We start from the raw sequence: 12,718 nt of genomic DNA, 5'->3' as shown, positions 1-12,718 counted from the left end.
GCTTTTATCTGCTTTAGACCATATTTAAATTTTTAGCTTTGCAAATTAGGGATTGTCCATAAACTTGGATGTTGGATTTACTATATTGTGGCCTTGATATACGTACCTTATTTCTCCAAATTTTTCTTTCCCTGGGTGTAAATTAAATAACACCACTATTCTTGCATAATATATATGCAAAAGATGCTGCATATACAATGTATGTCAGGTACTCAGCATACAACAAATACTTTATAATTAATATTTTAGAAACCTAAGTACTACCCATTTGTTCCTGATAAATTTCTTTCCTATTTATTTCCAGTGTTCCAGCTTGTCAAAATCTTTTAGAATTCTAATTTCCTTACCTCCAAATCAGTGATTCTCCCAGGTTTGTTATCTGCAAATTTGGCAAACTTTTCAAAACCATTAATAATATTTGAGGATACAGGAAGATTGCAGTGAGGTAGGTAGGAGCGGAGCAGAGTTCTCCCTGTGTACAGCTGGAACACCTAGCCAATCTTCTGAGGAACAGAGTGAACAGCCAACAGAATCCCAGCTTATATGTAGTTTGGTGGCAAAAAAATTGCAGAGGACATTGAAAAACAGACAGTGAAGAGATTGCGCTGGGAAGGTCAGGTCCCGGGGATCTGCATGGGGACCAGGGCTGCCGTGGCCCCTGGCCAGGCGCCTGCCACAGGATACGGGGAGGAGAGATAGATCACCGGCTCCCTCCCCTACCAGAGCAGAGAGGGCAGCCCAGTACCAGGAGGGTCCTCGGTGCTGGCAGTCGCTGGGGGAATAGAGATGAAGTGGGAGACACAGAGAGGTGGTACACCCACTAGGACTGTGGACACTGGCACCAGAGGAATTGAGGTGCCAGGCGATATCTGGAGAAGGGAGGAGTTGGGCCCTGTCGGACCCTGACTCGGATTGTCTCTGGACTGGTTGGAAAGTTGGGCCATGTGAAAAGCCTTGGGCTAGTTCAAAATGGTGGGCAGCTGCTTTGTAAGGAACTCTAGATGCCCTGAGGGTGATTTCAGCTGTGTGAGCCCAGAGACTGAGTGGCTGATCTGAGGCGGGAAAACTGTGAATATTGTGACCCAGACCTGGTTCCCATCCCCTCAAAACCACAGGAAGGGAGAAAAGCTAAGCCTAGCCTCCCTATTCCCCTGGCCTCTAGGAAGACAACCAGAACTTGCTGAACAGGTTTAGAGTCAGCAGGAGGCTTACTACTTTTTTTTTCTCTTTTTTTTGGATCCTGTTTCTTTTTTCCCCACCCCACCCAGAGTGAAACAATAAGACATGGGAGTTATGAAGGGCCCAGAGACAGATTGAAAGGGGGAGCACAAGACTAACCCCTAAAACTGAGACACTGAGACAGATGTCACTTTGCTATCCCATAGAGCTGGCATTTTATTGTTTATGTGTCTTATTATAATCTTTTCATTATTTTTACCACTTTTATTTTATTAGTATTTTTTCAATTTCTTTTTTATGTTTAGTTTTCCTCATTTTATTTCTGTTTAATTGCATTGTTTGACTGGTTTTCCTTATTCTCTCTTTATTGTATTTTAATTTTCCTTCTTTCACTTCACCTGTGTTCCAATAATACATGACTCTTGATCAGGTACTTTCTATTCTGGTTATCCAAATCATACATTTCTTGTCATACTATTGTTGCTCCAGTACTAGTTGTAAATAATTGTTGTTCCATACAACTGTACATACTACACAGCAACCCTCCCTGATCTTAGCCCACCTCACTTTATTCCTAAGCATTATTACTGTTGTGGTTAACTCTATGCTCAGCCACACTACACCTACTTTCTATACTTTAATCTCACTATATCTCATCATCTGACCTTGCACGAGCCACTCTGTTTTTCGGATTCAGCTCACAATCATCCTCCCCTCTAACAAGAGTCTTATCTCTCTTTCACCTTTTATAAAAAGTGGCTAGTTGGGTGAAATATCACAGTTAACACTATACTTATCCAAAGAATCTCCTATCTCTTCTCTATTTGCTGGTATTTTAAATCCCATAAAATAATCTCCAGCTGTCCTAATCCATTTTGCCTACCCCCTGCCAATGATTACATACAAGAATAGGTGAGAGCTGTGAACATCAGTATACCTGCTAGAGGAGAAAAACCACCAACAGAGGAACCACCAAAAGGTAAAAACCCAAGTACAACAAGAGAGCCCACACAAACAGAAGGGCAAACCTAGAGTGTCCAGAAAAGGAGACCAAAGAGACCACACCACTGAACATCATAGAATTCCAACCATAGAAGTTCACTCTACAAAGACAGCTAGCAAAGAGAAACAACAGGAAGCAAAGAAAAAAACAGAGTCACCTAAAATGGGGAGACGAAAAAAGAACCTACAATCAAAAAGCATGGAAAACTCCCCACTAAAAGAGCTAAACAAAATGGAGGTAACCAAACTATCAGATATAGATTTCAAAACAATGGTTATAAAGATGCTCAAGGAACTCACAGACAACTACAAGGAACTGAGTGAGAACTACATCAGTATGAAAAAGGAAATAGAAATTATAAACTAAAACCAGGAAGAAATGAACAATAAAATCTCAGAAATAAAAAACACGTTAGAATGAATTACAAACAGGAGGGACAAAGCAGAGGACGGAATCAGTGAGCTGGAGGACAAGGTAAAAAAAAAAAAAAAAAAAAAAAACACCCAGAAAGAGCAAGAAAAGGAAGAGACTCAAAAAGAATGAACAGGTGGTAAGGGAGCAGCAAGACAACATGAAATGTAATAATATCCATATAGTAGGGATACCAGAAGGAGAAAAAGGAGAGCAAGGGATAGAAAACCTGTCTGAAAAAGTAATGATGGAAAACTTCCCTAATTTGATGAGAGAAAAAAGTCACACAAATCCAGGAAACACAGAGAGTCCCAATCAAGAGGAACCCAAAGAGGCCCACTGCAAGTCACACCATAATTAAAATGGCAAAATTCGAAGACAAAGAGAGAATCTTAAAGGCAGCAAGGGAGAAACAGGAAGTAACATACAAGGGAGCCCCAATAAGGTTAGCAAATGACTTCTAAATGGAAACGCTCCAAGCCAGAAGAGAATGGCAAGAAATATTCCATAATAGTTATGAAAACCAGAGGCCTGCAACCAAGGCTACTTTACCCAGCAAGGCTCTCAAGCAAGACAGAAGGCCAAACAAGGGGTTCCCCAAACAAAAGAAATCTAAAAGAATATACCTCCACCAAATGAGCTCTGCAAGAGATGCTAAAGGGATTGCTTTAAGGAAAGGAAGGAAAAGAGTGAGAGAGAGGGGAACTCAGGTACAAAAAAATGGCAATGAATAAGTACCTATAAATAATAACCTTAAATGTAAATGGATTAAATGCTCCAATCAAAAGACATACAATAGCTGAATGGATAAGAAAGCATGACCAACACATATACTGCCTACAAGAGACCTACCTCAGAACAGAAGACCTACACAGACTGAAAGTGAAGGGCTGGAAACAAATATTCCAAACAAACAGACAGCAAAAAAAAAAAAAGCCGGGGTAGCAATACTCATAGCAGACAAAATAGACTTCAAAAAAGGGCCATAAAAAGAGACCCAGAAGGTCACTTAATAATACTCAAGGGAAGAATCCATCAAGAAGACATAAACATTGCAAATATATATGCACCCAACATAGGAGCACCCAATTACATAAAGAAAATCTTGGAGGACTTCAAGAAAGATATTGACAGCAACACAATTATAGTAGGGGATTTTAACATCCCATTGTTAAAGTTGGACAGATCTCCCAAACAAAATATCAACAAAGATATTGCGGCATTGAACAATGTCCTAGATCAAATGAACTTAACTGACATATGTAGACGCTTTCATCCCAAAGGAGCAAAATACACATTCTTTTCAAATGCACATGGAACATTTTCAAACACAGACCATGTAATAGGACACACGACAACCCTCATCAAATTCAAGAAAACTGAAGTCATATCAAGCATCTTCTCTGACCACAAGGGACTGAAACTAGAAACCAACCTCAAGGAAAAAACTCAAAAACACTCAAGCTCATGGAGACTGAATAGCATGTTATTAAACAATGAATGGGTGAAAGAATGAGATCAAGGAAGAAATCAAAAAGTTTCTGGAAACAAATGAAAATGAATTCTCAATAATCTAAAACTTATGGGACACAGCAAAGGCATTCCTGAGAGGGAAGTTCATAGAGATACAGGCCTATCTAAAATAGGTAGAAACATTTCAAATAAACAACCTAACCCTACACCTACAAGAACTGAAGGAACAACAACAAAGACAGCCCAGAGCAAGTAGAAGGAAGGAAATAACCAAGATCAGGGCAGAATTAAATGACACAGAGACTAAAAGCACAATTGTAAGGATCAAGGAATCTAGGAGCTGGTTCTTTGAAAAGATAAACAAAATCGACAAGCCCTTAAGCAGACTCATCAAGAAAAAAAGAGAGAGGACCCAAATAAACACAGTCAGAAATGAAAGAGGAGAGGTTACAACTGATACCACAGAAATACAAAGGATTGTAAGAAATCACTATGAAGAACTATATGCCACGAAATTTGAAAACCTAGGTGAAATGGACACATTTCTAGAAAACTATAACCTTCCAAAACTGAATGAAGAAGAAGAAAGCCTGAAGAGACCAAAAACAGCTGATGAAATTGAAACAGTCATCAAAAAACTCCCAACACACAAAAGCCCTGGACCAGATGGTTTCACAGGAGAATTCTACAAAGCATTTAAGGAATAGCTAACCCCTATCCTTCACAGACTATTCCAAAAAATCCAAGAATATGGAAGACTCACAAACTCTTTATATGAAACCAGCATCATCCTAATCCCAAAACCGATAAAGACATAACAAGGAAAGAAAATTATAGTCCAATATCACTAATGAACACAGACACTAAAATCCTCCACAAATATTGGCAAACTACATCCAGCAATACATTAAAAGGATTATACACCATGACCAAGTGGGATTCATCCCAGGGATGCAAGGATGGTACAATATTTGCAAATCAATAAACATAATACATCACATAAACAAAAACAGAGACAAAAATCACATGATCATATCAATAGATGCGGAAAAAGCATTTGATAAGATACAACACCCATTTATGATAAAAACACTCAGCAAAGTGGGAATACAGGGAGAATTCCTCAACATAATAAAGGCCATATATGAGAGAACTACAGCCAACTCACACTCAATGGGCAAAAACTAAAAACTTTCCCACTAAGATCAGGAATAAGACAAGGTTGTCCACTTTCACCACTTCTATTCAACATCATATTGGAAGTCCTAGCCACAGCAATCAGACAAGAAAAGTATATAAAATGCTTCCAAATTGGAAAAGAGGAAACAAAACTCTCATTGTTTGCAGATGACATGATAGTGTACATAGAAAATACTATAGACTCTGGCAAAAAACTGCTCAACCTAATAAATGATTTTGGCAAAACAGTGAGATACAAAGTCAATATCCAGAAATCAAAGGAATTTTTATATTCCAACAATGAAATATCAGAAACAGAAATCAGGGAAAAAAACCCCACTTGATATAGCAACAAGAAAAATAAAGTACCTAGGAATAAACCTAACCAAAGGGGTAAAAGACCTGTACTCAGAAAACTACACAACACTGAAGAAAGAAATTAAGGAAGACACAAACAAATGGAAACATATACTGTGCTCATGGATCAAAAGAATTAACATCATCAAAATGTCCACACTACCCAAAGCAACTTATAGATTCAACACAATTCCTATGAAAGTATCAATGGCATATTTCACAGATATAGAACAAACACTTCAAAAAATGTATATGGAACCATAAATGACCCCAAATAGCTTCAGCAATTTTGAGAAAGAAGAGCAAAGTAGGAAGAATCACAATAACTGATATCAAAATGTATTACAAGGCCACTGTAATCAAAACAGCCTGGTACTAGCATATGAACAGACACATGGATCATTGGAACAGAATAGAGAGCCCAGAAATAAACCTAATTGTCTGTGGTCAATTAATATTCAACAAAGGGGGCAGCAGCATAAAATGGAGGAAAAATAACCTCTTCAACAAATGGTGTTGGAAGAGCTGGACAGCTACACGCAAAAAAAAAAAAAAAAAAAAAGAACCTCGAGCACCAACCTACACCATACACAAAAGTAAATTCAAGGTGGATAAAAGATTTAAATATAAGTCATGACAACAGTAAAGTTCTAGAGGGGAACATAGGCAGGAAAATCTCAGATATTCCACGCAGCAATATTATCACTGATATGTCCCCTAGAGCAAGGGACATAAAGGAAAGAATAAACAAATAGGATCTCATCAAAATAAAAAGCTTCTGCACTGCTACAGAAAACAGCATTAAAATGAAAAGAGAACCAACCATGTGGGAAAACATATTTGCCAATGATACCAATGGACAAGGGTTTGATCTCCAAAATATAATGAAGAACTCACATGACTCTACTCCAGGAAGACAAACAACCCAATTGAAAAATGGGCAAAAGATCTGAATAGACACTTCTTCAAGGACATAGAGAGGGACCGGAGATATATGAAAAGATGCTCAGCATCACTAGTCATCAGAGAGATGCAAATTAAAATCACAATGAGATACCACTTCACATCGGTCAGAATGGCCGCCATAAATTGACAAACAACAAGTGTTGGAGAGGATGTAGAGAAAAGGGAACCCTAGTGCACTGTTGGTGGGAATGCAGACTGGTGCAGCCACTGTGGATAACAGTATGGAATTTCCTCAGAAAACTAACAATGGAACTGCCTTTTGACTCTGAAATTCCACTGCTGGGATTACATCCTAAGAGCCCTGAAACACCAGTCTAAAAGAACCTGTGCACCCCAATGTTCACAGTGGCACAATTTACAATAGCCAAGTACTGGAAGCTATCTAAGTGCCTATCAGTAAATGAATGGATCAAAAAACTATGGTACATTTACATGATAGAATCCTACACAGCAGAAAGAAAGAAGGAGCTCCAACCCTTTGTGACAGCATGGATGGAACTGGAGAGCATTATGCAAAGTGAAATAAGCCAGGTGGTGAAAGACAAATACCATATGATCTCACGTTTAACTGGAAACTAATCAACAAAACAATCAAGCAAAATATAACCAAAGACATTGAAATTGAGAACAGGCTACAGTGACCAGAGGGAAGAGGAGAGGGGATAATGGGGGAAAAGGATTTACAGGAACAATTATAAAGGACACATGAACAATAACAAGGTGGGGTGGAAACAGGGGAAGGAGGTGGGGAGAGCTTGGGGGGGGGGGGAGGCAGAAAACTGTACTTGAACAATAAAAAAATTAAATTAAAAAATATCCATTAATAAAGAATCAGTGCTTTACTAACAAACAAAAAAGAATATTTGAATAGAGCAGGAACCTTATTGCACACCATTCAAGGTTGAAGAGTGGGTTCGTTATTGAAAGCTTTTTGGATATATCAACTAGTAAGAATTAGCACAAATATATTTACTTACACTATCACCTAATTGATCATTTTTTATTCATCCATGAAGATTTCAAAGCTTTCTTAAATAAAAACCTTCTAAGTTTATTACATTCTCGATTTACTAATATTTTATATATATTGGTAGCTTTATTACTAATAAAGGCAGCCTATAAGAAGATACACCAAGTTTACAGTTTTAAATGTAAAGTAATTTTAAGAACAGTTCTCCAGAAATCAAACCAAGAAATTTATGGTCCACAAAGTTCTAGAGATTATTTTAGAAGGGAGACGAAGGTGGTGAGCTCAGATTTGAGCAAGTGCTTGCCGTTGGCAAGAGACAGAAATGTTAATCCTTCAAAAATAAACCGTTTCCACAAACTGGTTACCTAAACAAGAGGGAAGTTTAACCACCATTTCTTTTCAAAAATGTATTACACTTGTTCCCCCTTTCCTTCTCTCTACCTGGTACCCCCATTCCCTTTGGCAATCCCACCCCCTTAGTTCACGTCCATGGGTCATGCATTTAAGTTCTTTGGGTACTCCATTTCCTATACTGTTCTTAACATCCCCGTTTATTCTGTACCTACCAATTTGTATTTCTTAATCCCTGCACCCTTTACCCCATTCTTCCCCCTCCCTGCTGATAACCCTCCATGTGATCTCCTTATCTAAGATTCTGTTCTTCTGGCTTTGCTCAGTTTGGTTTTTAGTCAGTTGTTGATCACTGTAAATTTGTTGCCATTTTAATGTTCATAGTTTTGATCTTTTTCTTACATAGTTCCCTTTAACATTTCATATAATAATGGTTTGGTGAGGATGAACTACTTTGGTTTTACCTTGTCAGGGAAGCACTTTATCTGCCCTTCCATTCTAAATGATAGCTTTGCTGGATAGGGTGATCTAGGTTGTAGGTCATTGCTTTTCATCACTTTAAATACTTCTTGCCAGTCCCTTCTAGCTTGCAGTGTCTTTTGAGAAATCAGATGACAGTATAATGGGAACTCCTTTGTAGGTAACTCCCTTGCTTTTCTCTTGCTGCTTTTAAGATTCTCTTTAACCTTTGGCATTTTAATTATGATGTATCTTGGTGTGGTCCTCTTTGGGTCTAATGTGTTTGGGACTCTCTTTGCTTCCTGGACTTGTATGTCTGTTTCCTTCACCAAATTAGGGAAGTTTTCTTTCATTATTTTTTCAAGTAAGTTTCCAATTTCTTGCTCTTCCTTTTTCTTCTGGCACCCCTATGGTCCCATGTTGGTATGTTTGGAGATGCCCTAGAGGCTCCTTATTCTATCTATGTCCTTTTGAATTCTTTTTTCTTCTTGCTATTCTGATTGTTTTCTTCTGTATGTTCCAAATTGTTGCTTTGATTATTGCCTTTATCCACTCCACTGTTGGTTCCCTGTAGATTTCTATTTCACTGAATTTGACATTCATTTCTGCTGGGTCTTTTTTATTCTGTTCCAGTACTCAATGAGTTCTTTGAGCATGTTGATACCCAGTTTTTGAACTCTGCATCTGATAGGTTGCTTATCTCTCTATCATTCAGTTCTTTTTCTTGGGTTTTGTTGTCTTCATTTGGGCCATATTTGTCTCAATTTGGCAGCCCCCTCTGTTTCTATGTATTACAGGTAGCATGTCCTATTGTAGAAGAATGCACTTGTAAGTTGGAGTGTGGCCTTAGGTAATTGCCAGGTGAGGACAACCTGTGTGAACCAGGTTGATGGAGTCTCAGATATGCTGTTGGTGATCTGTGGCTGTGTGTGTGTGGGAGGGCTCAGAAGGGGAACAATGCCACTGCCTGGCCTGTTTTGTCTGGGAGGAAACTGTCTCCTGACACTCGCCCTGATGCCATTCACTACAATTTCTCCTTGTAAATCTTTGCCCTTCCAGCTGCTGCCACAGTACTGGAGCTCAGAGTGTGTGGGTCTGCATTAGTCCTAAGTGACTGTAGCCCCTTAAAAAAGTTACTTGAGAATCCTGCAGCTTCTTCCACCACCCCACCCCACACTGGTTTTACAGCCAGAAGTTATGGGGACTCATTTTCCTGACACTGGAACCCTGAGCTGGGTGGTCTGGTATGGGGCTGGGATCCCTCATTCCTGATGTATCCCTCCCAATATTTATCCACTGCACGTGGGCCTGGGACCACAGAACCACCCATTCTGTCTCTCTGCACCTTTCCACATCTCCCACCCCCTTACCCATCTGGATGAATGTGACTTCAATTCCTTGGTCAGACTTCCATACAGCTCCATTTTCTGATGATCCTGGGTGATAGTTGTTTTGTAGTTTAGTTGTAATTTTTGCTGTGGTTGTGTGAGGAGGTGAGCCCTGCCTACCTATGCCTCCATATGCCTCCATCTTGACTGGAAGTCTCTCAATAACCCATTTCTTAATCTTTGCAGCAGAGACGAAGATTTTCCTACGGGTGGAGGAAGAATTACACTCACCAATACACAAGTCAGTAATTTTATTGGTTTACCTGATGACAGTATGGGGACAGAAAAGTGTTCCATTTCTAGCTATACAGGAAACTCCATACCCAAAATCTTTCCATCCAACAAAACACAGAAATACTGGTTAATATGCAAAGTACTATCTTAAATGCATAGAATTTAAAAGAAAGGGGAAATCCTGAGGGATGAAAATGAAGGGAACTGAAAAGTAGAGAGGTAAATTGTGAGCTGACTTTCCAGCAATCCTGATACAATTTGCCAATCCATCATTAACCTATAGATTTCAGCTTTAACATCTACAAGGGGACTGATAAAACCTGGAACTTGCAAAAAGGCAGTGGGTAGGAATTAAATGACCTTTTCCTGAAGCCCACCATAAAGTTGGGACACTAAGAGGATGAACCTTCAGTGAAAGGGGAGTCAAGAAAACATTCACCAGCACAGGAAGATGATGAGGAAAAGTGTCTGTCTTGGCCTGGGGTTCTTCTCAGTAATTTAGAAGCCAAGAAATTAAAATAGTGGTCCTCCATAAGTAATAGCCCTGTGAATATGACAAAAGGAGACACAAAACTTATCTGGAATAATTTTTTAAAAATATATTTTATTGATTATGCTATTACAGTGGTCTCATTTCCGCCTCTTCACTCAACTCCATTGTGCACACCCCCTCCCTCCCACATTCCCCACCTATAGTTCATGTCCATGGGTCATACATATAAGCTCTTTGGCTTCTACATTTCCTACACTATTCTTACCCTCCCCGTCTATTTTCTACCTACCATTTATGCTACTTATTCTCTGTACCTTCCCCCCCTCTCCCCCTCCCACTCCCCGTTGATAACCCTCCATGTGATTTCCATTTCTAGTTGTTTGCTTAGTTTGCTTTTGTTTCAGGTGTGCTTGTTAATAATTGTGAGTTTGCTGTCATTTTTACTGTTCCTATTTTTTATCTTCTTTTTCTTAGATAAGCCCCTTTAATATTTCATATAAGGGCTTGGTGATGATGAACTCCTTTAACTTGGCCTTATCTGAGAAGCACTTTATCTGCCCTTCCATCCTAAATAATAGCTTTGCTGGATAGAGTAATCTTGGATGTAGGTCCTTGCCTTTCATGACTTGGAATACTTCTTTCCAGCCCTTTCTTGCCTGTGAGGTCTCTTTTGAGAAGTCAGCTGACAGTCTTATGGGAACTCCTTTGTAGGTAACTGTGTCCTTTTGTCTCATTGCTTTTAAGATTCTACCTTTCTGTTTAATCTTGGGTAATGTAACTATTGAAAGGCTCTCTTAGGCTCCGCTGAGAAAGAAATGCCAATCAGCCACAAAACTAGGCAGTACAGAGCTTTATTGGGGTTTGTACACCTGGGCGAGGTTCCCTGGTCCACAGAGCAGGGCCAGGGAAGTTGCGCCCAAGCAAGGAATATGGCGGGGTTTTATGCACCAAATTCTGGTTGGCTCTCTATGTGGGGGCTAGGGATTGGTCTCCTTGAACAAAGCAGCAATCTACCATTGGTGGTTCCCCTCGGGCTCTGGCTGCCATGCGGATATCCCCGCCCATCCTGACAATTATGATGTGCCTTGGTGTGTTCTTCCTTGGGTCCAGCTTCCTTGGGACTCTCTGGGCTTCCTGGATATCTATTTCCTTTGCCAGATTGGGGAAGTTCTCCTTCATTATTTGTTTAAATAAGTTTTCAATTTCTTGTTCTTCCTCTTCTCCTTCTGGCACCCCTATAATTCGGATGTTGGAACGTTTCAAGATGTCCTGGAGGTTCCTAAGCCTCTCCTCATTTTTTTGAATTCTTGTTTCTTCATTCTTTTCTGGTTGGATGTTTCTTTCTTCCTTCTGGTCCACACCGTTGATTTGAGTCCTAGTTTCCTTCCCATCACTATTGGTTCCCTATACATTTTCCTTTGTTTCTCTTAGCATAGCCTTCATTTTTTCATATAATTTGTGACCAAATTCAACCAATTCTGTGAGCTTCCTGAGTGTTTTGAACTGTGCATCTGATAAGTTGGCTATCTCTTCATTGCTTAGTTGTATTTTTTTCTGGAGCTTTTATCTGTTCTTTCATTTGGGCCATTTTTTTTGGTCTTGCTGTGCTTGTTACATAAAGGGGCGGAGCCTTAGGTATTTACCAGGGCAGGGTAACGCTGGTCACTGCACTGTGATGCTGTATGTGGGGTAGGGGTCTGATAGGGAGCAATGGTGCTTGCTCTACTCTGCCTGTTTTCAGTCACTCCTTCCGCTATCCAATCAAATTGAGCTCTTCTGGTGCTGCTTCCTGAGTGGGTGGGTTTGTGTACGTTTTAGGACCCTATGGGTCTCTTCAGTGAACTCTCCTGTGAGGCTGGGAGTTTCTCCTGCTGCTGCCTCAAACCCCCAGGTGTTTTCAATCAGTGGTGTGAAACTTAATTTCCCATTGCTGGAACTCTGGGTTGTGCAGTCTGTCACCCCATCCACCAGCTGCTGCCTTTCTGGCCAGCTGCAGCTTTGCCTAGCCCGCTCCACAATCTGCCACCTCGCTGGGTCTGCCAGCCACCGCCTTGCTGCGAGTCCTCTCCACCCCACTGCTTGTCTCCGCCCCTCCTACCGTCTGGATGAATGTTTCTTCTTTATCTCCTTGGTTGTTGGACTTCCATACAGTTCGATTTTCTGTCAGTTCTGGTTATTTTTTGTTTTTAAATTGTTGTTGTCCTTCTTTTGGTTGTGCAAGGAGGCACAGCGTGTCTACCTATGCCTCCAACTTG

The sequence above is a fragment of the Desmodus rotundus genome, chromosome 5 (genome assembly GCF_022682495.2).
Source record: "Desmodus rotundus isolate HL8 chromosome 5, HLdesRot8A.1, whole genome shotgun sequence".
Lineage (NCBI taxonomy): Eukaryota > Metazoa > Chordata > Mammalia > Chiroptera > Phyllostomidae > Desmodus > Desmodus rotundus.
This window is presented reverse-complemented; position numbering follows the sequence as displayed.